The sequence below is a fragment of the Dioscorea cayenensis genome, chromosome 5 (genome assembly GCF_009730915.1).
Source record: "Dioscorea cayenensis subsp. rotundata cultivar TDr96_F1 chromosome 5, TDr96_F1_v2_PseudoChromosome.rev07_lg8_w22 25.fasta, whole genome shotgun sequence".
NCBI classification, from domain to species: Eukaryota; Viridiplantae; Streptophyta; class Magnoliopsida; order Dioscoreales; family Dioscoreaceae; genus Dioscorea; species Dioscorea cayenensis.
Window position 1 is genome coordinate 5,872,858 of NC_052475.1, and position 26,094 is coordinate 5,898,951.

General features: G+C 33.8%; 1 long non-coding RNA gene across 3 annotated transcripts; it reads left to right on the forward strand.

Annotated features, from left to right (window-relative positions):
• Positions 1 to 14,851: 14,851 nt before the first annotated feature.
• LOC120261967 lies at positions 14,852 to 24,435 on the forward strand. Of its 3 annotated transcripts, none has more exons than XR_005536675.1 (8): positions 14,852 to 15,068; positions 19,059 to 19,110; positions 19,634 to 19,705; positions 20,290 to 20,360; positions 20,585 to 20,654; positions 23,083 to 23,144; positions 23,222 to 23,360; positions 23,511 to 24,435. It is a non-coding gene; the product is annotated as an uncharacterized LOC120261967 (long non-coding RNA). The 3 variants fall into 3 exon arrangements; XR_005536677.1 differs by having other exon boundaries at positions 20,301 to 20,360; XR_005536676.1 differs by having other exon boundaries at positions 14,852 to 15,055.
• The last annotated feature ends 1,659 nt before the right edge of the window (positions 24,436 to 26,094 follow it).

The window sequence follows — 26,094 nt, forward strand, 5'->3', positions numbered from 1 at the left end:
GCCGGGTTCGGGGATGGGAGTATGATTTCGGGGTCAGGGCCGGGAATGTATTCCCCGGTGAATCCCCACCCCGTTGACATCTCTAATTTAATATGTGAGTTTTAAAACAACTTTATCGCATGTCTCCATCCTTTTTAAAGCCACTCTCAACTAGCTCATATTTTGCAAAAATCCAACCTACGAGTGAAAGTTTCTCCAACCAATCTCTATTTTTAACTCACAAAAATATAATATTCTAAGAATATGTTTTTATTTCACAATTTATATATTCATACTATTAACAAGTCTAATTATCTTTAAATCTTTTCCACTTTTAACCATTGAATTTAAATATTATACTATTTAAAATATGATTATAATTTTTATAATTATTATAAATATTTATTAAATATATAATAAAATCCAATTTTTGATGCGAGATTTGATTCACTCACTTATCCAAATATTCGTGTTTATATACAAGCACAACAACAGAAATTCGGATTTAATATGTTTAATGACATCTTCGGCAATATTGGTGGAAGTGACGATAACATGTCAGGCTATTAGCCCCATCTACTTCAAACTTTATTTTGGGTGTTGTGGTTTTTCTTTTTAATATCGATGATAGTTTATGTTTTAAGATTATTTTCTATGTTTTTATTTTATTGCACATGTAATTTTTTGTTAATTTAATGAATTTATATTCCGCAAATTATTTTCTTTAATTTAATATTTTTTATTAATTAAAAAATATAAACTTAAATTATAAGCTATTAATTTAATTAAAATATAAAGTTATAAATATAAATTTTAAAAAATTAAAATTAAAATTAAAAGAATTTAAAAAACAGAAAAGAAAAAACATAAAATAATACCAAAAATGAAATTATAATATAAATTTAATAAAAATAAAAACAAACAACAAAAACAGAAACCAAAAATCTAAAAGAGAATTTTTAAAAAATATACGTACGCCATAGCGGCACGCAAAAATATGGCGCGCCACCGTAGCAGAAAATGTTGATTTGGCGCAGGGTTTAGCACTGGGTTAGAGCGCACCCTATGAGAGTTTTTGAAAAAAAATTATCTTTCATGTCTCTATCATGTTGATAAAAAATTCAATGAAATTTTGGCTTTGTTACCATATAGACAATATCAAAAGATCAAAAGATAATATCAAAACTTATCCCCTAAAAAAATCTTTCATTTTAATATGTGAGTTTTGGAAAAAGTTATCTTTCATGTCTCTATGCTTTTAATAAAAAATTCAATAAAAGTTTGACTTTGTTAACATACAGATAATATTAAAAAGATAAAAATATATAACTATATAATAAAAACTACTCACTAATAGTAGTGCATTCAAATGGTTTTTTTGGTTAAATTTTTGTAATCAGATATGATAAACAATCTTATATTTTTGTGTATTTTTTTCAATCAGCTTTAAAAAGTTATAATTTAATCTCTTACTTTTAATTTTTATGATGATTTAGTCATTCGAACATGCATTATATTGATTAGTTGTATATATATTTATATTTTAATTAGAATCACTACTGCAATATATTGATTAGTTGTATATATATTTATATATATTATATTGGTTAATCGTGTAGTTTGTTTGACTTTTTGAGACAAAAAGCGTCTCTTTCTTCCCTACATATAAGGTTATTAAGTTTGAAAACTAAAAAAAATAAAAATAAAAACAAACAAAAAAAAAAAGTTAGGAATGGAAAGACAAGGAACAAAAGACACATAAGAGTAGCATATGAATGGTGTAGCATGTGAACATATAAGCAAAAGGAAGAATACAACGACTACACATCAGTAGTCAAGAAAATATAGGTTATGCCCTAACTAATCAAAGACAAATAATGTTTTCAGTTGCATATCAACAAAAAAACCTCTGTATGATTTGTCATGCGAATAGAACCCCTTTTTTCTTATTATAAGACATTTTATTAAATATATTAATTATATTGTTAGAGGATTTATTAAGATCACTTTATTTAGTTTTTAGATAATCCATAAAATATATATATATATAGAAATAATAATAATAAAAAAAAAATCTTCGGTGTATTCAAAATTTCACAACATCATATTTTCCTTGAAAAGATGTTAACAAAAAAATAAAAATATTTTTTATAATTCGTAGGCTTTTAAAAATAATATATGAAAAAAATACCACAATTACCAAGAATACTTAAAAAAATATTGAAAAATAATTATCACTAAATATAGCTAGTGTTTAATATTTAGTTATTACTTTTCAGAAGATTTTTTGAAAATAATATTTTCCTATAGTTTTGTCTTCAAAATACAAAAAAAAAAAATTCTCATATATATTTAAAATTTGAGAATATACCTTTGATATTAAAAATCATTTTTAAAAATTTATATTATTAATGTCAATAAATTATTATGATATATTGAACCCGCAACGTTAGCGCGGGCCTTTACACTAGTTATTATTATTTTCTCTCTTCTCTCTTCTCTCTTCTTTCTATCTTCCTCCTACTTCTTCTAGCTTATTTCTCTTCTTCTTCTTCTTTTCTTCTAGTTTTTTCTTTTTCTTCACATCTTGTTTCTTCTTCTTCTAGTTTCAACATCATCATCATCATCATCATCATCTTCTTCTTCTTCTTCTTCTTGTACTTTCTTCTTCTTCATCTTGTTCTTCTTATTGTGTCGTCATCATCGTCATCACACTCTTCATCTTCATTTTCATCTTCTTTATAATAATCTTGGTATCCTTTTTACACTTTTTTTCAATGTCAAAGGGTATTTATAAAAAATAAAAACTGATGGTATTTAGCGTTGTTTTGATTAAAACATGCCACTAAATAAAAATTTTAAAATTAATGGCGCCAAATTCAATTTTTTTCAAAAAATATGGCACAAATTTTAAATTTTAAAAAAATTAAATTTTTTGGCGGCGTTTTTATGCATATATGCCGCTAAAATTTAATTTTGTAAATTTAAAATTAAAAAATATATATATTTTTTCACGGCGTTTTTTTGGGATAAACGGCACATAATTTTTAATTTTATAAATTTCAAATAAAAAAATTTTACCATTTCGCGGCTTTTTTCCAAAAACGCCGCTAAATCTAAATTTCTTGACTTTTAAATTTAATAAATCTTAAATTCAACAGCGTTTTTAGTTAGAAACGCCGCTAAAGTACAGTAATTTAATGGCGTTTTTAAAAACACGACGTGAATTACATTAGTTTAGTGGTGTTTATTAGAAAAATGCCGCTAAATATAAATTTTGTGCTTTGAAATTTAATAGTATTATGACTTCAGCGGTGTTTTAGTAAAAAACGCTGCTAAATATAAATTTTATGTCTTTGAAATTTAAGAATATCCACAATTTAGCAGCGTTTTTTAGAAAAACCCCGCTAAATTACAATACTTTAGTGGCACTTGTAGGGAAACACCACTAAATTATTTTTTTAGTGGCGTTTATGGAAAAACACCGTGGAAGTCATAAATATAGCGGCGTTTGAAAAAAACGTTTCAAAATAAACGCCGCTAAAGACCCATTATGGTGTAGTGATTATATTTGTTTGTATAAATGTTATTTGCATAGATTAATGAAAAGAAATTATTATTTTACTTTTTATTTGTGTAGTAGTACTTAAAATGCATTATAAACAAATTAGTTTTTTTAAATGTAATTTATTTAAAATTTTTTATATTTAGAAACAAATTAGAAATATAATTATTTTTGTTTCCGATGGGTGATGTGCTTAATTTTGAAAGCAGTCTTTTTGCTTCAAGAAAAATTCTTCAAACTAGCAATGGAAAAGTTTGAGTGAATTAGCAAGTCACATCAAGGACCGGTATGTGTTGAGCAAAATAGCAAGCTCAATATTGCATGTGTCCAAGTCCATCTTTTTAGTAATGAGACATGAATATTTTATGTAGGGAACTTGATATCAATAGACTAAATGATTATAGTAACAAAAAAAATTATTTTTGAATTTTTCTTATAGTGATATATGAGTGTGTATAATCTAACTATTTAATTATGTACTCAAAATTTTAAGGCTCACTCACGTCTCAATGAAGCCTACATGAGATGAGCAATGAATATGCTGGCACGAGACAATGTTTAATGAAAATATTTAACTTTTTTAAATAAAAAACTTATTTGTCCATTTAAAAACAATATTATTGTTTTCAATAATATAATAGCTATACACACTATTTATTTTTATTATATACGGTTGTTGCCATTGATCTCTTGATCATGCAAGAGAGTTATATATATATATATATATATATATATATATATATATATATTTGTTTTATGTTATTTTATAAAGTCTAATCATTGAAAATCCAAAATATTGTATTTTTTTCATAATTTTTTTTTAATTATTGTTAGTTCTAGAGGGGTAGTGGTGTGAAAATTTTTTTCTCAATCTCATAAGTAATGAACTCACATACAATCAATCATGCAAGAGGTAGGAGACACACAAATTGGTTACTTAGTTTGACATAATCTTACCTACATATAGGGGCTGAGCTTAGAGAAAACAATCCACTAAAAGAGAAAAAGGAAAAAAGAGTTACAACACTCACTCACTCTCTCACAACAAAGAATAACCCTCTCTAGATTGCCTGATGCCCACTCTCCTCAACCCACTTACTAGGGTATCTCACTCATGATACATCATAAATCTCAAAACATGGTATCTTATATGGGTGTCTTTACGTCCCAACAAATCTTTATCTTTTAGACTCTTCGCTGCTTTCTAACTTAAACACCTTCCAGAGTTAGATGTTGAAACCGAGCTTGCAATGAGGCCACCTACTGATCCTAACTTAGTTTTAGCTCCCACTGCAACATAACTTGAGATACCTCCACCCTCATAGTTGCTCCAGTTCGCTTCAACACAGTCCACTTATCCTGAGCTCCTGCTACTAGCAACTAGCCTTATTCCTCACGTCATATTAACAGGTCCCTCACTAGAAGATCGCACCCACCTAGGCGTGAATTCATCTCACCAAAGATGGTCTTCAAAGATCTCCCCAATCTTCATTCCAAACTTGGTCCAAGTTTGGTCTCCATAAAAGTATCAAACTTGAACTTCATTTATCCAAGTTTGGTCTTCAATAAATTGTTACTAAACTTGATCTCTTTTCATCCAAGTTTAGATCTTCAATATCTTCCAAGCATGATCTTCATTCATCCAATCTTGGGTCTTCAATCAAATTTCGCCATAGGTGTCTTGTGTCCTTGAATAAATTATGTCTTCAAATAACTCCACCCATAATTAGCTTTGTATCTTTTCTTCAAATTGCTTTGTTAATTATGGTCTTGAGAATCATGTTGGCTTGCCCTTGTCTTTCTTAGTTTGCAACTTCAAATAGCTCTATACTAAACTAAGCTCCATGCAATCTTTAGTCTCCAAGAGATGATCTTTGTACTTGCCAACAATAGATTATTCCTCTCTTTAGAATTTCCTTCATGTGGTCTTCAATAAATCTCTCATGAAAAAAGTTTACCAAAGATAGATTCAATGATATCGGATTTTACCAAAGATATATTGAATTGTATCTAAGCTAAACTAATTCAAGAGAGATTCTTTCACCTTCATGCTCCTCGCTAAAGATAGATTTACTTCTAACATACCCCTTGCGTGTGTGTACCATAAGTGCACGAATTGTCAAAGTAATAAAGTACCCCGGTGAGTGGATAGTCGTATCCACAGGGAATAGTTGTTAGGAAGCAAGTAGTAATGCTATTTAGCTATCAAGTGAAATGATTGATGATTTGTGTGAAATGTATCAATGCAAATAAAAGTAAATAAAAGGAAGGAATGTGCAATAGGAATAAGAAGAGACAATCGATAAAAATATGGGATACTCGGATATTGCTTACCCTAAGACTATTGTTTCAAATGCAAAACTATTTGTTATGCCTCCTAATTGAAGTTTAATAAGTTGTGAAAATCCAAAGACATATGGTTCCAAACCTAAGGTCAACCGTAACTAACCCTTATACTATGCCCCGACATAAAGGGATAATCTCGACACCTCACACTGTGTGAGATTGCATGAAGCTCTAGGGACTCCAAGATAAACCATATTCCCTAATATAAATCTAACCCTTTGGTCTAGGGGAAAGACTCTTAGTTACAATTAAGCCCAATACTAAGGATTATTTCAACATTTCACTCTATTGCTCACGCAACTAAGCCCTAGTGGAGTTTGTCTCTTAGCACTGTACTTAATTATGACCGTAAAGAACTCTTGGAATGTGGAGGTAAGATAAATCACATCGAAGAGGGAAAGAGAACGTTCCGCTACCTCTTAACTCACTCTCTCGACCTCATCCAACATTGCTTTGTCTAACTCTAATGGAGTGTCACTTATCCACAAGAATTTCCAAGATAGATTCTCAACCCTACTGTCACTCTAAGGGAAAATTAATTCAATAAGCATTTAAGGTTGAAACTCAATTAAAACATCAGTTAAAGAAGTAAAATAAGAGTCAATGAAACAAAGTTATCCTAGGGTTTACAAGTCCAAGCACCCACTAGGGGTTTAGCTCTTCATGGAGCAAATACACAATCAACAATGAAATTGAAAGTAAATGCATGCAATCCATAGATAAAACCCCCTTGTAGTCTGTATCGATGATCTTGTGAAACCGTCTCGTCTTCTCCAAAGGTTCCCTTATCAAATCTAGGGTACACCTCACAGAATCGATGCTGACGAAAGCTATCCCAATAATTCTCCTTCAAAGAAATGCTATGTCAAAGGCTGTAGAACAGCTCAAAAAACCTAACCAAAGCCTCTCCAAACCCTAGCCGCAAGCACCTCCAAAGGTGGGTAAAAGATGGGAAAAAGGATCCCCAAAGAATCCTCAAATTGCGGTATTTATAGGGGCTAAAATCGGGCATCCACACGGGTGTGTGGATTTCTAGAACTTAGTTTTCTGCGATCTATGAATAATAATTGCTACAGTAGTTTTGCTATAGTGATTGTTGTAGTAAACTACAACAATGCTTCACCAAAATGCTCTCAAAATCCACTTTTTTTATTGAGGCCACATGAATGGGCACACATCCATGTCGTAGATCGTGCCGTGTTTTAATGAAACCACATTGACGAAACTCTTGCTAGTATTGGACAAGTCAGAATATACGAGTGTGCTTGCCTTTGTACCCCTCCACCTTATGTATTCACTTGAGCATAATGGAGGTTGGCATACACCCACATATCTCTGAGCACAACTTGTATCTACATGTTTGTTCAATCCAAGAACTTCATCAACAATTGCATCCACGATCTACTTTTGTTTCTTTTCTTCCAAAATTGTCTCAACAACCCTAAATACACAAAAGAATATAAATACACATGAATAAGCGATAAAATATGATAAAAGTGATGCTCAATATAAGAAAAGAATATTTCATATTACTTATACACAAGCACTTATCAGCTTCATTTGATTCATTGAGAGAAATTCTCCAAACATAAGCTCCTCTCATGGTCTTCTAGCCTGCATGCCTTTATTTTCACTTCTTACCACATCATCAACTGTCTTTTCCAAGTCATTATCCTTGTCACCTTATTTGCCAAATCATTGCTTTTGCTACATCATCATTTCTTGTGCCATGTCAGCTTCTTGCTTGTTATATAATGCCAATTTAAGCTTGCAAACCTAACAATTACTTATATATACTTTGTAAATAATAAAAAATATTTTTAAAATATTCTTAATACTATTTATTATTCCTAAATGTCAAACATTAAAGACTTGCCCATCAATAGACATGCAGCAACCAAAATAGATCGAATCATATAATAGAAAAATAAGTAGGCCTTGCCACAAATAATTCTATAAAGAAATAGAGCTAAAACTTATCCTACACTAAAAGTATAACATGAAAGAGAAGCCCCAAAAGAGACTAGGTTTTTAACTGAGTAAATAAAAAATAAATTTTTTAATCATAAACTATTTATATTTCCTTTATTAACAAATAATTCATGCAAGTTTATATACCCCAAATACATCCCACCTTTTTATTCTATTTACTTTTAAATTTCATATCAAAAGGTGAGGCATGGAAATATCAAAAATCACTCTCCCCTTCCCACACACAAAGCAGATTGTATTGAGAAGCGACATTAAGATGGTTAGAACATCGAGGCATTGGGTAGTGGGTTTCCCTTTTGCCTCCATCACTCTTCTTTGTCTTCTTCCAATTCTTGTTGAGCATAGTATGTAGATTTTTTCTTCTTCGTATTTTTCTCACTAGTCAGGGAAATCCTCCATGGAACCCTTTGCCCATTTAATGGAAGTAGAACTTGTAATATAGGAGGGAATGTTGGACGTGCTAATGCAAATATACGATGATTATATCCAACATTTCAAGATAGATGAAAAGCACACTTGCTCTGAGGACTAAGGATGTGACACTTATTATGGGCTTGAAGTAAATGTATCTTGATAAGATTCATAACCAGCATCGAGATTCAATCAAAGCCAATCTCCTCAGACTTGTTCAAAGTGAAGACATCGAGGAGACATTTGTCAAGCTACTTGTAATATACCTCATGACCACTATCCTCTTCTACAATACATCATTAAACACACCAGTATAGGATGCATGCTATGTTGATGACTTGGCCTTACTTGGCTATTACACATGGGCGCATGCCACATACAAGTGGCTTATGGTCGACATCCCAACAACTGTGGCCTATGTGCAGCTTACATGCAAAAGAAAGTCAATAACCATTGATTGCTTGAAAGGGTGTGTTGTCACCCTAAAGATTTGCTTTTACAAACTAATTAGTAATGTAAAGAAACTACGTCTAGGAAGGACATCACATATCATGTTTTATGGCGAGAGCAGTTTCATACAAAGTGACATCCATCAGTCCTCTGCTGAAATCCTTGAAAGGGAAAGAAATATGTTTATTCCTTCATGTTTATCTACTCGTTCTATGTATGACATTATTTTGTTGTGTACTCTATTCTTTTCATGTGTAATGTTTTGTGTACTATATTGATTATGTGTCCAAGGTATCATGAAGAGTTTTGAATTTATCATTTTGTGGTGTGCCTTTCTTTTAATTTGTCCCTATTAACGATGAAGAGGCTACATTGGTGAGATCCGGAATGAGGAAGAAGCACTAGTTCAATTCACAGGGAGTTGTGGATGCCTTTCAACTTGCTTAGGGCTTCTCCGTGGTGTAGGAGGGAAGGTCTAAGGCCCTAAGTGAAGTAAAGGTTAGAAAGTTGGAAGCTTAGTTAGAAGAGAATATAGAGAGAGAGAGAGAGAGAGAGAGAGAGAGAAAGAGAGAGAGAGAGAGAATGATTCATATGTAAGAACAAGAGAAGGATTTAGAAAGGATCTTTTATTTCATCCAAGTAGGGGTGGGGTGTATGTCCATCTTACAAATACCAAGGGGTCTTATATAGGCTCCAAGGGACTCAAAACCATTAATAAAAACCATGGTCTAAAACCACTCAAGCCCAAAGTTTTACTATAGTGTACTAACAAGACACTTGATAAGATACTTTCAAAGCCACTCACAAAACCATGGGCAAGCCCAAGGTTTTACAATAGTATATCTACAATAGTGCTATAGTCAAAAACCTATTTTACACACTAAAAAACAAATACTACTTAAACCCACCAAAAGATGAGCAATGTTCAATTCTTTAGACTGAGTGAAATGGGACTAATCTGAGTCATATGGATTGGATGGTTGGCCGCGAGGAACACCCAAAGGAAGTTTTTCATTTGGATCTACAATTATTGGGAGATAGATAGAAGAATAATCTTCCAAGTATTGAAGTGAAATGATAGCATTGACATATTTGAAGTGTTGTATTGCTAGAGGGTTATTATACTTGATATTTGTAATGGGAATGTCTATAGGGAGTACCTATTTTCTTTCATAGACTTTCATGGTAGCGTCCTCTATTGCTAATGGATGATAGTAAGATTGTATGTTGGAGATAAAGGTGAATGCTCATCACAAAGAGAGTTGTTCAGTAATTGGAGTAGTAAACAGTTGCAGCTCCTCTGCAAATACTTCAATGGGAACATGTATCCGATAAGGAACAAATTTTTATGAATACTTTCACAAATGATTAGATGTCTTGTGTCTTCCAAATATCCTTCTTCATAACTTGGTGGAATAGAAGTGAATGACAAATTTATGACGACGAGAACTTGACTTCTTAAATATATTAACTATTAGGTATGAGATCTTCCAATGCTTTTGAAGGAACTTGACTTGTTTTGGCCTTGTGAGTACAATTCTGTTAATCATGCCATATTGTAGTAATTTTTTAACACTAACTAGTACTCCTTTTATTTCTCTATCAATCCAAGAAGATAGCTCAAAAGATGCTTTGACAATGAAGAAACCTTTTTTACACTGACAATCTTGGTGACGATGTGCAATGCCTTGAAATAAATCAACAAAAAGTACCATACCATGAGGATGTACATCATCTTTAGCCATTTCTCTAAGAAGTATCTAAGTCTGAACAAAATCTTCATGTACTGTCTTTAAAACTTTTTGTAAAATAATTTGTTGCACCTCATGAATGGTAGAAGAAAAATCATTCAAGAAGTTTTTTTCTTTTTGTTTTTTTGATTCGGATCACATCTTTGGGGACATCTCATTGTAGTAATTAGTTAGTTTTAAAAGTTTTTTGGTGAGTTTTTCTAGTCCACTCCCTGTTTTTGCACATGCCCCTTTGCCACAAGACGAGCTTTGTGTTTCACTATTACACCTTGTGAATCCTTCTTCACTTTGTACACCCACTTCAATCCAATGGGTTTTGTGCCCACTTGGCAAGTTTTCTAGCTCCCATGTGTCATTATCTTCAATAGCTTTCAACTCATCTTGCATTGCACATCTCCAACTTTCTTCTTTTACGGGCTTCTTCAAAGTTCATTGGCTCTTCCTCACTCGGCAAAGCATAATCCAACATATTACGGCTCCACCTCGGATGTGGCATCATACACCTCCTGGAGAGACCGAAAACGACTTGGCCCCTCTACAGAAGATGATGAATAGGCACTCGATGAGATCGTTGTGGCCGAGGTGGGTGTTGTGCCCGTTGTGGGTGACACTGGAATATCCGGTCCACGACTCTCATCTTTTCCTACAACATGGTTAGTTTCAAGCATTACTGTAAATGTGTTACCTTGATTAGACAAAGTGGTGTCATGTCCAAGATATGACTTCCAATCCCATTACTTCTCCTCATTGAAAAACACATCTCGGCTGATGTGCAACTTTCTTGTCTTAGGATCATAAACTCGATAGGCCTTGGACCCATGTTCATAGCCAAAAAATACCATGGGAATACTCCGATCTTCTAACTTCTTGAGATGTGTGTTCACTGTTTTAACATGTGCCACACAACCAAAGGTACGAAGATGTTGCACCTTTGGTTTCTTCTGATACCAAGCTTCATATGGTGTCTTCCCGACTACACTCTGTGTTTGGGTACGATTAAGAAGGTACACTGCCGTTGTCACTGCTTCTCCCCAGAATATTCCCGGCACATTCTTGCTCTTGAGCAAACTCCTTGCCATTGCCATTATGGTTTTGGTTTCTCCGCTCAACAACACCATTTTCTATGTGGAGAATATGGTGCGATGAGAAACCGTTTTACCCCAAAGTCTTCACAATATTGATGAACTCCTTGGACATGAACTCTCCTCCTCTATCAGTTCGCAAGGCCTTCATCTTGTGGCCTACCTCCATCTCAGCACTCACTTTGATTTTCTTAAAAATACTCAAAGCTTCATCTTTGGTCTTGAGCATCACTATCCACATGTATCTGCTGAAATCATCAACAACCAGTAGAAAGAATTTATTACCTCGCGGGGGTTGTTGGTGTAATTGGTCTACACAAATTACCATAAACAAGTTGTAGTGGCTTCTACTCACGATGATCCCGAATCATGTGGGAACGATTAGTGCGCCCGTTGTTTACCCACCATGTAACCATCACAAAGTTGGTCTACATGTTCCAGAACTGGTAGACCTTCCACCATCTTCTTGTGTGCCAGACTTCTCAATGCTTGGAAGTTTAGGTGCCCATATCGTGCATGCCACACCCATGCATCTTCTTTGTAACTTGCCAACATACTCACCAGCTGGGTTAGGTTGAGGTTAAGCATCTACAACCTATTTCTTGACCTCCTTACTTTCGCCAGTAACTTTCTTTGCATGTCGAAAATACATATGTATCCATTTTCCATGATTGTTTTGCAGCCGTGCTCATCCAGTTGTCCCAAGCTCGCAATGTTACTCTTAAGCCTTGGAATGTAGTACACATCAGTCAATACCCTGTGCTCACCATTTTGGCATTTGAACATAACCGATCCACGGCCACATATGTCAACAATCGTTCCATCTCCAAACTTCACTGTGCCTTTCACAGTTCCATCAAGCTCGTTGAATTTATCTCTACACCCAGTCATGTGATTGCTCGCCCCTGTGTCCAAGTACCATAAATCACTCTCATACTTCTCATCACTCCTCAAAGTTGGCTTCATCCTCTGTTCATTGAGATTTACCTCTTTGGTTATCTCTTTAACAGATTACAAGAGCTCACATACCTCGACCATAAGCAATGCTGGTTCATCATCTTCTTGCTTATCTGCAACAAGGGCCCTCTCATCCTTCTTCTTAGAACGACATTCATAGGCAAAGTGTCCAAAATAGTTACAATTGTAACACTTCACCTTTGACTTGTCGAACTTCTTCTCTTGATGATTATTGTCACTTCGCGGCCTCCATCATTCGCCCACGTCCCACGACCACGACCATAGCCACGGCCACGCCCGTTGCTTCCTCCTCGTCCTCTTGATGAGTTCGATGCACCTTCGCCTTCTATTCGGCCTTTGACAGTAGGACATGCTCATCATCCTTATCGTCGTAACCTCGCGGTCATTCTTCATGGGCTTTAGCGATCCGATAACCTCCTCCACGGTCATCGTTTTGAGATTGCCCGAGCGCTTTCGATCGTCGATGCAATCTGAATGAACTTAGAAGGGACAACACGAAGAAGCTTCTTGACGACATAGGACTCCTCCACCTTGTTGCCCAATGCACGAATTTTTGTTGACTATTGTAGTCAACTTTGTTTGCAAAAATCATCAACCATCTCCGCTTCACGCATGCGTAGACCTTCAAACTCGCTTCTCAGAGTCTGGATCTTTGCCTCCTTGACGCGCTCGGCGCCCATGTGCATTGTCTTCAACATCTCCCATGCCTCCTTGGCCGTCTCCTTCTCAGCCAACACAAGGAGTGTCTCCTCGCTAATACCCTGATAGATGGCAGCAAGGACCATCTGATCCTTCCGCGTCTCTATCTCCTCATTCGGGTTAACGAGGCTCAATGGCATCCCACACGCCTTGCGCGCATGTACACCTTCATCTTGAGCGCCCATCGCTGAGTAGTTGCTCTTCGTGAGCAACGGATCTCGGAGGGTCACCGTCCGGTCTCTTGTTGGAGCCTTCAATGTTGTTGTGCCGACGGTTGTTTCACTCTTTGATGATGAACATGACATGATCTTTGGTATCTAATATGAACCTTGCTCTGGTACCAAATGTTAGGAAAATCAGAGAAAAACACACAAAGAACACCCAAAGAAGAAGAGAATATTTTTGACGCGGTGAACCAAAACACCCCTTCTTTCTATTTTTTATATTGATCATAATAACTAAATTCAAACTACATTTTTTCTCCACCAAGAAACTAAACAAATTCAAACTAACAAGTTTATCTAAACATAATTCTAAATGCAAATGCAATTTTTAAAATACCAAGGGTTATAACCGCAAACATAATGAATAAAATGCAATAATATCTAAATGTAAAATATAAATAATATAGGGTCATATATGCACTAACAAGATTAATACTATCACATTGGCCATATTAGCCCATTTTATGATTGTACACACATGTAATTTCATTGACCATGATCAACTAGTTCTCATACCCTAACTCTTATCCTATGCTGCATGACAATGCAAGAATTTTTATTTTATGAAGTAATGATATTAATTGTGTTTAGTATTAAAAATGAAAGATTTATAATAAATCATTGGGATTATTATTTAGGTTTGAAGTCAATGATCACGTGAAGAAAAGTGAAACAATAGTAAAGTATCTGTTTATATTAGAGATGTAGCAGTCTTGTCCATGTGAACGTGTTAATTGGATAATGTTATCACAATGATTGATAAAAACAGAAAAATGAAATTATCATTTGATTGAAGGATCAAAATTATTAATTTGTTTCGATTAAGGTTTTATATCATTAGATGAATAATTCAAATAAGTTAGTTTAAGAATTTATTTCTGAAAATGTTGAACCAAATATTATAGATAAGGATGGCAATAATCATCAAACTCGATATGACACAATCCAAGTTTGATAAAAAAAATCCTGTTTGACCAAACCTAATTAACACAGGTGCCGGTATGAGAATCTTGATCTTGATACACAACTCGAATCTGACCCTGAACGGAAATACAATTAATAAATATACTATATATATATATTCAATTATTTAATGAAATCACAAACCACGTCCAGTCGTCCACACGTTCCTACATTTACCTCGTGATCAGCATTCATCTCTGACCCCCAATCCATCCCTCTGCAGTCTGCCCCACTTTTCTATCAATTCCTCCTTCCCCTCCTCCATTTTTGCCGTGCCTCGCGTCGTCTCGGGCATCATCCGATCGAGCAAATATCTCTCTCGAAATCGTTTGATTTCGATTTCCCTCAATTAGGAAATTCGATCAGGCTTTGATGGCTGGGAGCAGAGAGCTGTGTTGGATGTAGGGGCTTCGGTGATTGTGAGATGGGGGATTGATGGTTCGTGTTTGGGGAGGGACCGGGCCGGATGATACTTTGGAAGAAGATGCAAGGCTATGCATGACGGTGAAGGCAGGTAGAACAATCGACGGCTGCAGAGGCGGCATATGTTGCAGAGGCCTCGTGCTAGACCAGTAGCTTCTCTGGCAGCGGTGATTTGAAGCAGGATTTTTGCAGGTTTTTCTTAAAGGTGCATGCTATGTTTTGCTATTATTGTTGATTGGTATGCTAGGGGTTTGGTGGTTCCCTGTGATTCTCATTCGATTGGTTATGGAAATCGTGGGTTGCAATGGAAACATGATGAATTTTATAGAAATTCGAGCATTTCTGATTGATCTTTTAAGCATGATTTGCTATTAGGATGAAGTTTGATTTATTGTTTCTGTTTCATACCTGAGATTGCTTATAGGTTGATGCTTTCTTATCTCAATATGTTCTATGTTTTTAATTTTTTTCCCACGGGTGTATCTCAATACGGTATTATGCCTTTGTATTTTTAATGCGTTTTGTCTAATGCATATCTTAAAAAAGTTCTATACTTCTACGTCTAATGTCTATTTTTAATTTCTACTTGGTATTTTAATTTTCTTTTAAATATTTTTAAATAGGGTCATGATGGGGCGGGTATCCCTGTGGGTACCTGATTTTCCGTCGGTGTGGGTGTGGGTTGGGGTTTTGAAAACCTGTTGGGCTTAGGTTCGGGTTTGGGTATGGAGGTTTGGCAGTGGGTGCGGGTGCGGGTATGGCAAAACCCGCACCCGACCCGACCTTTTGCAATCCCTAATTGTAGAGGTGGTTATAGTCAGTATTATATTTATTTATTTATCTTCATCCGGTAAAGTCCTTGGGAATATTAAGACAGGATGATGTCAAGATTATTTAAGATGGAGAAAACACGAATATAATTCAAGTTGCTTGTAGTACTAAGATCTTGGAATGGTTTGTTGTAATGAGATTCTAACCCACTATCAGATTTGACTGCATCTTCTCATTTATTGAAGTTTATGTTATAATTTAATGAAATATTTAGACTATATGAAATTACCTCAATCAATTATTTATGATTTTCTAATTCCTATGGGAAATAAAATTAGGAACTGATGTTAGGTTTATCAATTATTATAATTCTGCGCAGCACAACCAACACTCCACTCACGTACCATTCATTTTCATTTTCTTATTCTCAAGTGTAATCATACATTTTTTTTTTCAGTTACCAAGCACTATTAGCCAAACATTTTTATTCCTCATATCCACCATCACCATAACTCCTCCCTTGCTAAAGCAACACCATTCTTTCCAAACCATTGTTGGATAACACAAACTGCTTAGAGAAGAGGAAAATGAACATGAGATAGATAGTGAAGGCATTGATAGATATAGGCCCTATAGTATTAGTTAAAATTAATGTAATATTTTCGTTATTTAAGTTTTATTCCAATTCTTCAACGCTTTGAACCTCTTAGTAAGTAATTTTGTTGTCAATTGTTTCATCTTATCTCTTTTATAATTGCCATCCATTTGAAATTGGTTTGCATTATAATTTTATTTTTAAAAGGTGATTTTGTTCAATAGTAAATTACGATCTCATGCAGTTATTGAAGCTATCTAATTTAGTTCTATTACAGAAAAATTCAAAAGACTGCATCAAATTTTGGTGGAGATAGATACAAATAAAATTAAAATAATCTTTTATAGACATGGCCTTTAATAAATATTACTGAGTTTCTTGTTTGGTTTCATTTTTTGTATAGGTTGCTATGTGTCTCTTCTCTTGTTGACATCACCTCAATTTTGTTGATTTGTATTTCAATGTTTGACGATTAAAAATTGTAACATTGTAATTAATGACATAGATCACATGACATTAGAGATCCTTTATAAGTATATTCAAAATTCTGTGTGTCTATGGAGGTTGCCTTGCATAATTGAATTAAACACATTCATCAATCAATGGTAGAACATAATATGCATGATTTAATTTATCTAGTTCTGATTTCTTAAAACTTTATCACTAGATTTCATTTTCATAAGCAACTCAACTATCATTTTCATGATTTAATTAAACTGAACCTTCAAAAATGCAGATCTTTAAGTGTTAGTTTACTTGCTATTTGAATTGATTGTTGATATGAATATGATGTTTTGCAGTACTACCTCAAAATGTGCATCTTCTTTTGTATCATGCTTTTTAAATTGAATTGTTTTGCTTTGAGTCACTCACTATATGGGTCTATTTACAATTAGAGTTGGGTATGCATATTAGTTTTATGGTTATATGAGAATGATTTTTAAAATACTCATACATGGAATGGTACTTTAAAATCTGTTAGCTTCAAAATATATTTTTTTAAATATATCAATTAGATATGGACAAGAGTTAGATGAATAAGTCAAGATTGAGTCAAGAATATCTAGATGGAGTGGAAGAATTTCTCAATTTTGCGTTTGATAACTCAAGCCAAGATAATAAGATTTTTTGCCCTTGCATAAAATGTGTGAATGTTCGTTGGCAAACCTGTGAAGTGGCATTTGAACATTTAGCATGTGATGCAATTCTCCAAGGGTATACTTGTTGGTTTTTACATGGAGAGGATATTCTGCCATTGACCTCTTTCACAAGAAATATTTTTACAGCTCCTTTGAGTTTTAATCCTTAGAACAACACTTCCTACATCAGACAAGATGGCATGAAGGAATTATTGTGAGATGCCTTTAACATGCATGCAGTTTGTGAGGAGTCGGAGTTTAATAATGCGGAAATTAATTTTGAAATGAATGTTGCAGATGAAACCCACCAAGGGGCAAGTAATGAATAAATTTTTGGAGGAAGCACTCAAGTTTTACTAATTGTTTGAAGATATGAATGAAAAACTTTATGAGGGGTTGAAGCATTCCATGTTGTATATTTGCATTCACCTTTTCAATCTAAAATGCATGTGTGGGATGACTGCGAAAGTGCTCAACCACTTGATTGAATTCTTGAAAGAGTTTTTTCTATTAGTTGCTACTCCTGCTAGTAGTCATGAGTGTAAAAAGATAATTAAAGATCTAGGTCAATTTGTGTGCTATATTGGGATGATAAGGATAATCAATAGTCATGGGTGTGACAGTTCTCGTTGGTTAGTTTTTGACATTTACCCTTATTACTTGTAGTGGGTATAGGAACATCTTGACGGATCAATTCCATGGTCAACGTTCAAATGCTCGGGATGTAGATAGAAAATTTACTGAAACCTTTAATGAATGGCTAGGAGAAATTGTAAGTGGTGGAAAATTTTGAACTTGAATTCTTCATTAATATGTTTATTATTTCTGCTTAATTAGATTCATATTACTTTTATAGGTTTCCCATAGGAGAGATATCGTTGAAGAAGTTAGATTTCTTACACAAGTTCCAAACATGATTGCTAAGCGCTATAAAGGATATATTGATGATGGACTTCAATTTCATACTAAATCCCGTGGGAGATTTTAGAGAATTCAAAATTCCGGATGTCTTGTCACTTCTTCGACAACGAGCTATGCTAGTGCTTGGAATGCAAACCCTTTGGAAGGAAATGTTGACTATTATGGGGTACTCGTAAATGACATAATTAAGTTAGATTATTTTGGCAAATTCAAGGTTGTGTTGTTCCAATGTCAATAGCAGTAGAGGAATTAATTAGAGGAATTAGGAAGGACAATTATGGATTTACATTGATAACTTTCTCTTGATTAATTCACACTGGTGAACATATCTTTGATGAGCCTTACGTCTTCTCATTACGAGTGAAGCAAGTTTTTTTTTTCTCAAGATCCTACAGAGTTTGGTTGGTTTGTTGTGATACGTAATCAACCAAGAGAGGTGTTTGATATGGTTGATGAAGTTATAGAAAGTAGACCTAGAACTAAATGTTTTCCTTTCACTCATGAGAGCATCTTGAATATGATTGATGATGCCCAATGGGTTTGTGAAGATGTTATGAGGACATTTATTTGTAGGTTTAATACTTATTAATCTTGAGGTTTTTGTCCTTCACAATAGAGTTTTTGTCCAAGCCAAAACATTTGACTCAAGCACTCAGTAAGTTTTATGTATATATATCTGTATACATTTTAGTTTGCATTTTTTTTTTTGATGTGCCTTCTACCAGCATGCTAAATCTTGCTCCTCTAATGTTCTGTATGTTTATCACAGGCTTTTACACTTTGAGCACAATGCAATTGGTGGTTATGATTTAGCATTACAGGTAGTGAAATGTGTTTACCTTTGCAATGACTGAAATGTTTACTTCTCTACTGCTGAAATGTTTACTTCTCTACTGCTGAAATGTCTACTTTACAATTGGTATGCTTAATTTTTTTTTATTATTAAGCCCAATTGACTTCAGCATATCTATAATCTATTGTTTTAGGAGACATGTCTCTTTTTATTCTATGGTGTTGCGGTTGTTCTTCATTTTATGTTCTATGGTGTTAAGGGTGTTCTTCATTGTCTTTAAATTCATATGAAATTGGTAAATAAAAGGATGTTGGTTTTCAAGACTTTAGGATAAGGAACTAATGTCGTAAGTTAGCAAAAATTCAATTGGGACATTCCTTGTGATGTTTTTCCTGTTGTCTTGTCATTATCAACGTTTCTTCGACCTTTATGTTCAGTGAATTATGCATTTTTCAATGTTGTGCCTCAAATGAAACACTTGCCAAATTGGACTGCACATGTCACTGGCTTTAAAGGAGCTTCTTTTCTTTGACCTTTTTTTTTTCTTGTAGATTTAAATTGGAGACTTGTTTCCTGATATAGTATCACAGCAGGAAATTGGACTTCAACAGCGGGAAATCTAGGTATTCATTTGATTCTTTTACTTTGGAAACATCTTCTTCTTTCTTTTAGATATATATTACCAGCTTGGTGAGCCATGGGTTTAAAAACCTACCATAATGACATTATGTTGGTTTTTAAATTATCTGACCACTTTTTCATGTTTGATTAATCTAATAGAAATCATGGCCAATGGTCAAAAGAGAATCCAAATTTAGCAGGAGAATAGATTTGTGCGCGGAAAGGAGCATGGCAAGAAGTAGAGGACACCAGGCTGAATGATAGTTCAAAACTGCTAAATAATCACATCAAGCCAAAATCAATAGCTCAACTAGATCCTCAAAATCACTAATGGATATGTACATTAACCATTATCATTTCAAAAGACACTGTCCCATGATAAAAGCACTACATGCTGAGTCTTATTAACAAAACTTGTACCAACAACAACATGAAATATGAACATATTATCAGGAAATCAAATAAAAATTATTAAGCTAGCAAGCAAGCAAACATGTGTATCTTTGAAAAAAAAACTCACCAAATTGCAGCAATTTCACTGCTAGACATTCATGTCTTGCTAATATGTTCTAAATGTTTGCGAAAGGTGCTCTCCAGATGCTTGTTTGGAATCTTTGAACTTTCATTGGCAATTGCACTTTAACAGCAAGTAGTCAGGTGTGTTTGGTTCTTTTTACTTGAAAGTATCCTTTTCTTTTACATTTTATGTGTTTCATTGTGTGTTCAGGTTTGTGTTTCCATTGTTCTTTTTCATTGTAGCAGTGTTATGATCATGTTTGGATCTTGCTTTGATGGATTCGGCCGGTTTTTTTTTCTATGAAAAAGTGTGATTTTTTTATGCTTTTTTTTATTAATAACTAATGTTTGTTTGTGTACTGTAGAAACCTTGTGTAATAAATGTTTGTGGCGGAATTGTTGCTGAACCAGCTGCTAATTTGGACTTTAATTGAGGTACGTAGTCACTCCTTGAGATGTTGAATAATAAGATGGTTGTGTACTGTATTTTTGGTGAGAATTTCTTCTTTTGTTTGAGCTGTGATTTTAGTAGTGTCCTGTTGAATTGCTCACTGTGAGACATGACATTAATAGGTTTAGTAATGCAGGTTGATTGTTCTCATTAAAAAAAGGGGTCATTTATAGTTTATGTACTTTCAATGACTCAATCTAAGTAAAATGTGGTCTTCAGAACTAACATGTGACAAGTTGCCAGCTTGTCTGACCAGTGTTTCAAGCAGACAATTGTGTTAATTTTTATGTATTTTGATTGATAATGAAGTAGGAACAAATTCTATCTGATTCCAATCAGAATTTCTCTGCTTTTCTTCTACTAGCTTGTTTCTTCGCTACTACTCAGAACTTAGACATACACATATACATGTATAAAATAACAATTTATAATTGATGGAGATCCAGTCTCATGTAAAACTTGGAAATTGGACTTCAACAGTTTGCTTTTCTAATTGCATGTCCAAATTTATTTGAAAATCATCTTTCAGCATGAAGCTACTCTTTTCACTTTCTCAAGACACAATTTTTTTTCGTTAGTCCTTTCCCAATTGCTCAAGGAAGTTGGATTGTGTTTTATTACTTCAGTTGATTGCTTTTGACAACAAGATTTGACTCTAATAGTGATAAACATGTGTAGCTTATGTCAATTCATGAACCTTAGTTTTAACAAGAGATCTTCTGTTTGTGGTTTTAAACTTGAATTCGTAGAATTTTGTTGGAGTAGCATAAGTTGCTTGTATTTGGTTGCATGTTTAGTGACTGAATTGAAATTACACATATATTGTGTCTCACTGTGACATTGTGCGTTTGATTTCAGTCTGAATCAACCTCCATTTTATATTTTGACTGACTAAATTACTCTTTATTCTGCAAGTCTTTGCACCTGACTGCAAATGACATATCAAAACCCCATATCATTCCCTACTTTGCATAGTGGTTTTCAATGCAGTGTTACCTCCCATTGCCTCTTTGCCAAGCTTCCTTTAATATGTGAGCACAGATTGGCTCCATGCTGCAAAAGCAGTGTTGCCCTTTTAATTAGCTGCCTCCCTGCAGCAGTTGTATGAACATTTATGCAATTCATTTAAGTATTTTCATGGGTTTGAAATTTACATCTATCTTTAATATTTAAACTATATCATACTATTAATTACTTAAATAGCTGTTGGTGGTGACTTTTTGTTCAAGTCTATTCTGTTTTCTTTAATTGCATGCCAAGATGTAAACTAAAATAAAAGAATCTGGGTTTTTGCCAACTGAGTTTTTCATGTGAATCAAATGAGTGCATTTTGATAATTTCGAGCATACAATTTCCAAGAATATGTTACATGCAAAAGAAACGCATTATAATTTGTCTCTGATTTTTTAGTATCTTTGTTAATGTATTATGTTATTTGATACCCCTGTCCCAATAAGATCTTAGTAATTTGGATCGACTTTGTTGTGGAAGAATGATACAGTTTGACTCACTATGGTTCGAAAAATATCTATTATTGCCTCTTTGCTGTCCGTTTTATTTTGTTTGACTTCTTAAGTGACTCTCTTATATGGAGGAAGGGGACGCCTCATGTTCTTATATAATGCTTAATATCTGCTTATGAAGTATTCTCAGAGTGTCTGCAAAGCCTTCGAAACCTACCTTTTAAGTGCACATGGGACAAAGTATTAGAATGACTTATTTGAAATAAATATATTCACATTAATGACTGTTCTTGTGTGCATGCGCATATTCTCTTTTGTTGAACGCATTGATAGGCCTAAACCTTTTCCCTCACCCATCAAATCTAGATTTTAACTCTATTACTACACTAAGCTGAAGGGAAAACGCCCTGCTTGATAAGCCCCTTCATTAGAGCATGTCTCTTGGATAAGATTGCTTTTGTTGCACTCAAAAAGATTGCCAATGCTTCATCGGAGATTCTTCCAAGTTTATAGCAGATATACTGATAAATAAGTTAATGTTCTCTTTGTGGATGTTTGACCCACTTCACCTTTTCATAGACCAAGGGAAAATATTAAACCTTCATAATGTAGGAGAAACATTAAGTTTGCTTTATGTGTTAAGCTGATGAAGATACCATAATTGTTATTATTTGTGTTCTAAGTATAGCAGTGCGCCTATTTAGGATATGTAAACCAGCTTATTTCTATTCCTCACATTTGGAATTTTTTATATGTTATCTTTCTCAGAACTAGTTGTATAATCTTATTTAGTGCAACATGTGTCTGCAAATATGATACAATGGATGTAACTCGTGAAAATGTTGATCAATTTTAGAAAATCCTTTTCTGCTTTCTAATTAATTTACTCTTCTTATGAGAGAATTTGACAATTTGACAAACTTACATTCACTGAACCCTTTTTGTTTAGACCCAGATAGTAGAAAGGTTGATGCCGAGTCAGTGAAACTCTCAGCTGCAGTATTGTCAAGCGTAAGTTGAAATATTTCGAAGTTGGTATTGTGTGAAATAATACTTCATATGTGATGATTGTAGTCAATAACGGGCAGGACCAGGCGAATGTCAATAGCAGTGGGACCCAATAGCTTCCCCTCAAGGAAGAAGAAGATTAAAAAGGTCTCTGAAACTCTTTTCAAATGGCAACTAAGAAATGTGTTGCCTCTCATTGGCTTCCATGAGCCCCTCCTGGTATTTAATATTTCTTATCTTTGTCAACTACAAGGGCTCTATAATTGACTCTGCATATTTTTGTACAATGAATTAATATAGTGAGCTTGAATTTCTGTTTCCTTAAGACCAAGTGTTTTGCTCCAAAATTTTTGGTGTAATTTCTTTCAGGTTTTCTGGTGTAAACAAATAAGTAAGCTCCTGATGTTGCTGAAGGCCACCATACCAAAATAAGCAACAGATTGGAGCTACCATGGAGATCTAATCTCTTTAGTGACATACTTGGAAGCCTAATTAGAAGTTGGAAGGGGAGAAATGAGGCTAATGTCCAGCTTCAAAGATAATGGTTTTAATTCTGTTATCGTGTTCATTATTGAAGTGGTGAAAGGGAAGAGCAGTAGACACAAGAAGATGATGAGCTTGCTGTTTTTATTCATCAGGGTAAATGACTCTTGAGAGAATTCCTGAAACTTTTGAGTCTACGAGTTTGAAAGATGATGAGCTTGCTGTTTTTATTCGTCAGAGTAAATGACTCTTGAGAGAATTCCTGAAACTTTTGAGTCTTTACGAGTTTGAAAGATGATGAGCGTGCTGTTTTTATTCGTCAGAGTAAATGACTCTTGAGAGAATTCCTGAAACTTTGAGTCTTAATAAGTTTGAACATACTTGCTCACAAATGCTTCTTGTGCCTTGTGTGGGTGTGTGCGCTGTAAGAGTATCAGAGTTGAATGGCTGTAGAACAGGAGTGGGGTTGATGAAGCTGCTGAAATATCAGAATCAAATGCTGGAGTCAGCAGGGATGCAGTGGAAGTAGGGAAGGTTCGAAGAGAGTTAGGTTTGTTTGTTGGTAGTTAATGATGTGGGTCCATTATATTGACTGTAAATGCTGAGTAGGATTAGTGTAATCCGAATCAGCAAATAGATTGAATCTTAGCCACAGGATATTAATAACTTTGTAGGATCCATGAGATGAAATGATCTCGGTCATTGGTTTTGTTCCTAATCTTTGAATCGGGGCCATTGGTTGTAAGATTTAAATACCAACTGTTCAATGGAGGGAAACATAAGTGAATGTTAATGTTAATCTTTCTCCTCATCTTCTACACAACTAAAATAAAAATAAAGACCCAACTGAGAGGCAGTCTCCGGCGTCTCGGGAGATCAAGCCCATGATGAAATAGGGGCATGCTAGGTTATTTCTACCATACTTTGCGAGCATACCTGCTAATACAATCCATTGTTGTCTATGCTGATGAACTCCAAGGTGATTGTAGGACTGTAGGTCTGTGCCTATGCAGTTCTTTGATGTCATTCTTTTCCTCCCTCAGCCTCTAGGAGCAGAGAGTGTCTCCTCCTCGAGAGAAGGTGAATGAATAGAATAGCATCTTGGCAATCACTCATGATACAACTCAGATTTAGGGATTGATCCTTAAGATAACATCTTGCACTCCGGCCAAGATGATCTTGATGTCTCTGGTAATTTCACCAACGATCAAGTGGGCTGTTAGTATCCAAACCCGTTAAAATTTCCCACATGTGGGGTTTCAACCCCCCACCACGAGTCCTTGAAGTGTCTTAAAGGATAGAAATAGGATTTATAAGAACTAGAGAGAATTTCCCTGATATTTGTTAACTTCTAAATCTCTTTCATATTTCCTCATGAATACCATGCATGTTCATCTCACCATATTCATGAAGAGGTTTTCATGAGGACATTAAATATTTGTCATGATGTTTCATCTCTATTAATTTAGATGACTTTTCATATGGAATAGCCTATAAATAGAAGCTTCTTATAAACTTACATAAAATATTAAAAAAAATTAATTTAAAATATAAGAAAAAAATTACAGATTGATGGGAATATACGGAAAAATTGAGAACACACTCTCTACTGCTTTAAGATTCTTCTTTCTTGAATTTGTGTCTTGCATTATAATTTTTAACTAGTGTTTTGCCCGTGTTATGCACGGGAGGAATGAAGAGGTTAATAATAGTGTTTGCACTAAAGGCATAATTGTTATTGAAACTTAATTTATTCAAGCTTTTGAAAACAATAAACTTAATCTAAATTTTAAAAATTTGTTTATTGGTTTTTCCATTATTGATCCATTAAATGATTTTCCAATTTTTTTTAAAAACTATTTTAAATACCAAATTAGGAGTTTAAAAATAAAAAAAATTCCCCTAATCTATTAACATAGTTCAAATATGGATTGAAATTATTCTTTATATAGTAGAGTGAATAATGAATAATAAATATGTTATATATATGTGAGTGTATATATATACTAATATATTATTATAGAATATCTTAATCAAATAAGACAAACAATTAGATTAAATTACCTTATTAGTATTTTTGGAGAATGGCTACAAATAGCTGATAAAATTACTATTAGTAATGAATTATAATAATCCAATTACCTATTCCACAAAGTCCCAATTTCTCATCCTGTTGTGGTTTTATTTATTATTAAAGTTTTTTGTTTTTGTTTAATTAGTATTACATTAATCAAAGGTTTGTCAATATTTGAAAATATCAATAATGTTTTTGAATTACAAATATTTTTGAACTTATAAATTTTGTTTCAAAGTTTAGTTTGATTTAAAATTTATGAAAATATCATATCAATTTTTCATATATTGAATATAATTTTACTATTCATCCACAAATTTACATATTTATATATATTGATAGTTCTTGGCATAAATTATTCTTTATTTCTAATGTTTTTCAAAATCAATTAACTAC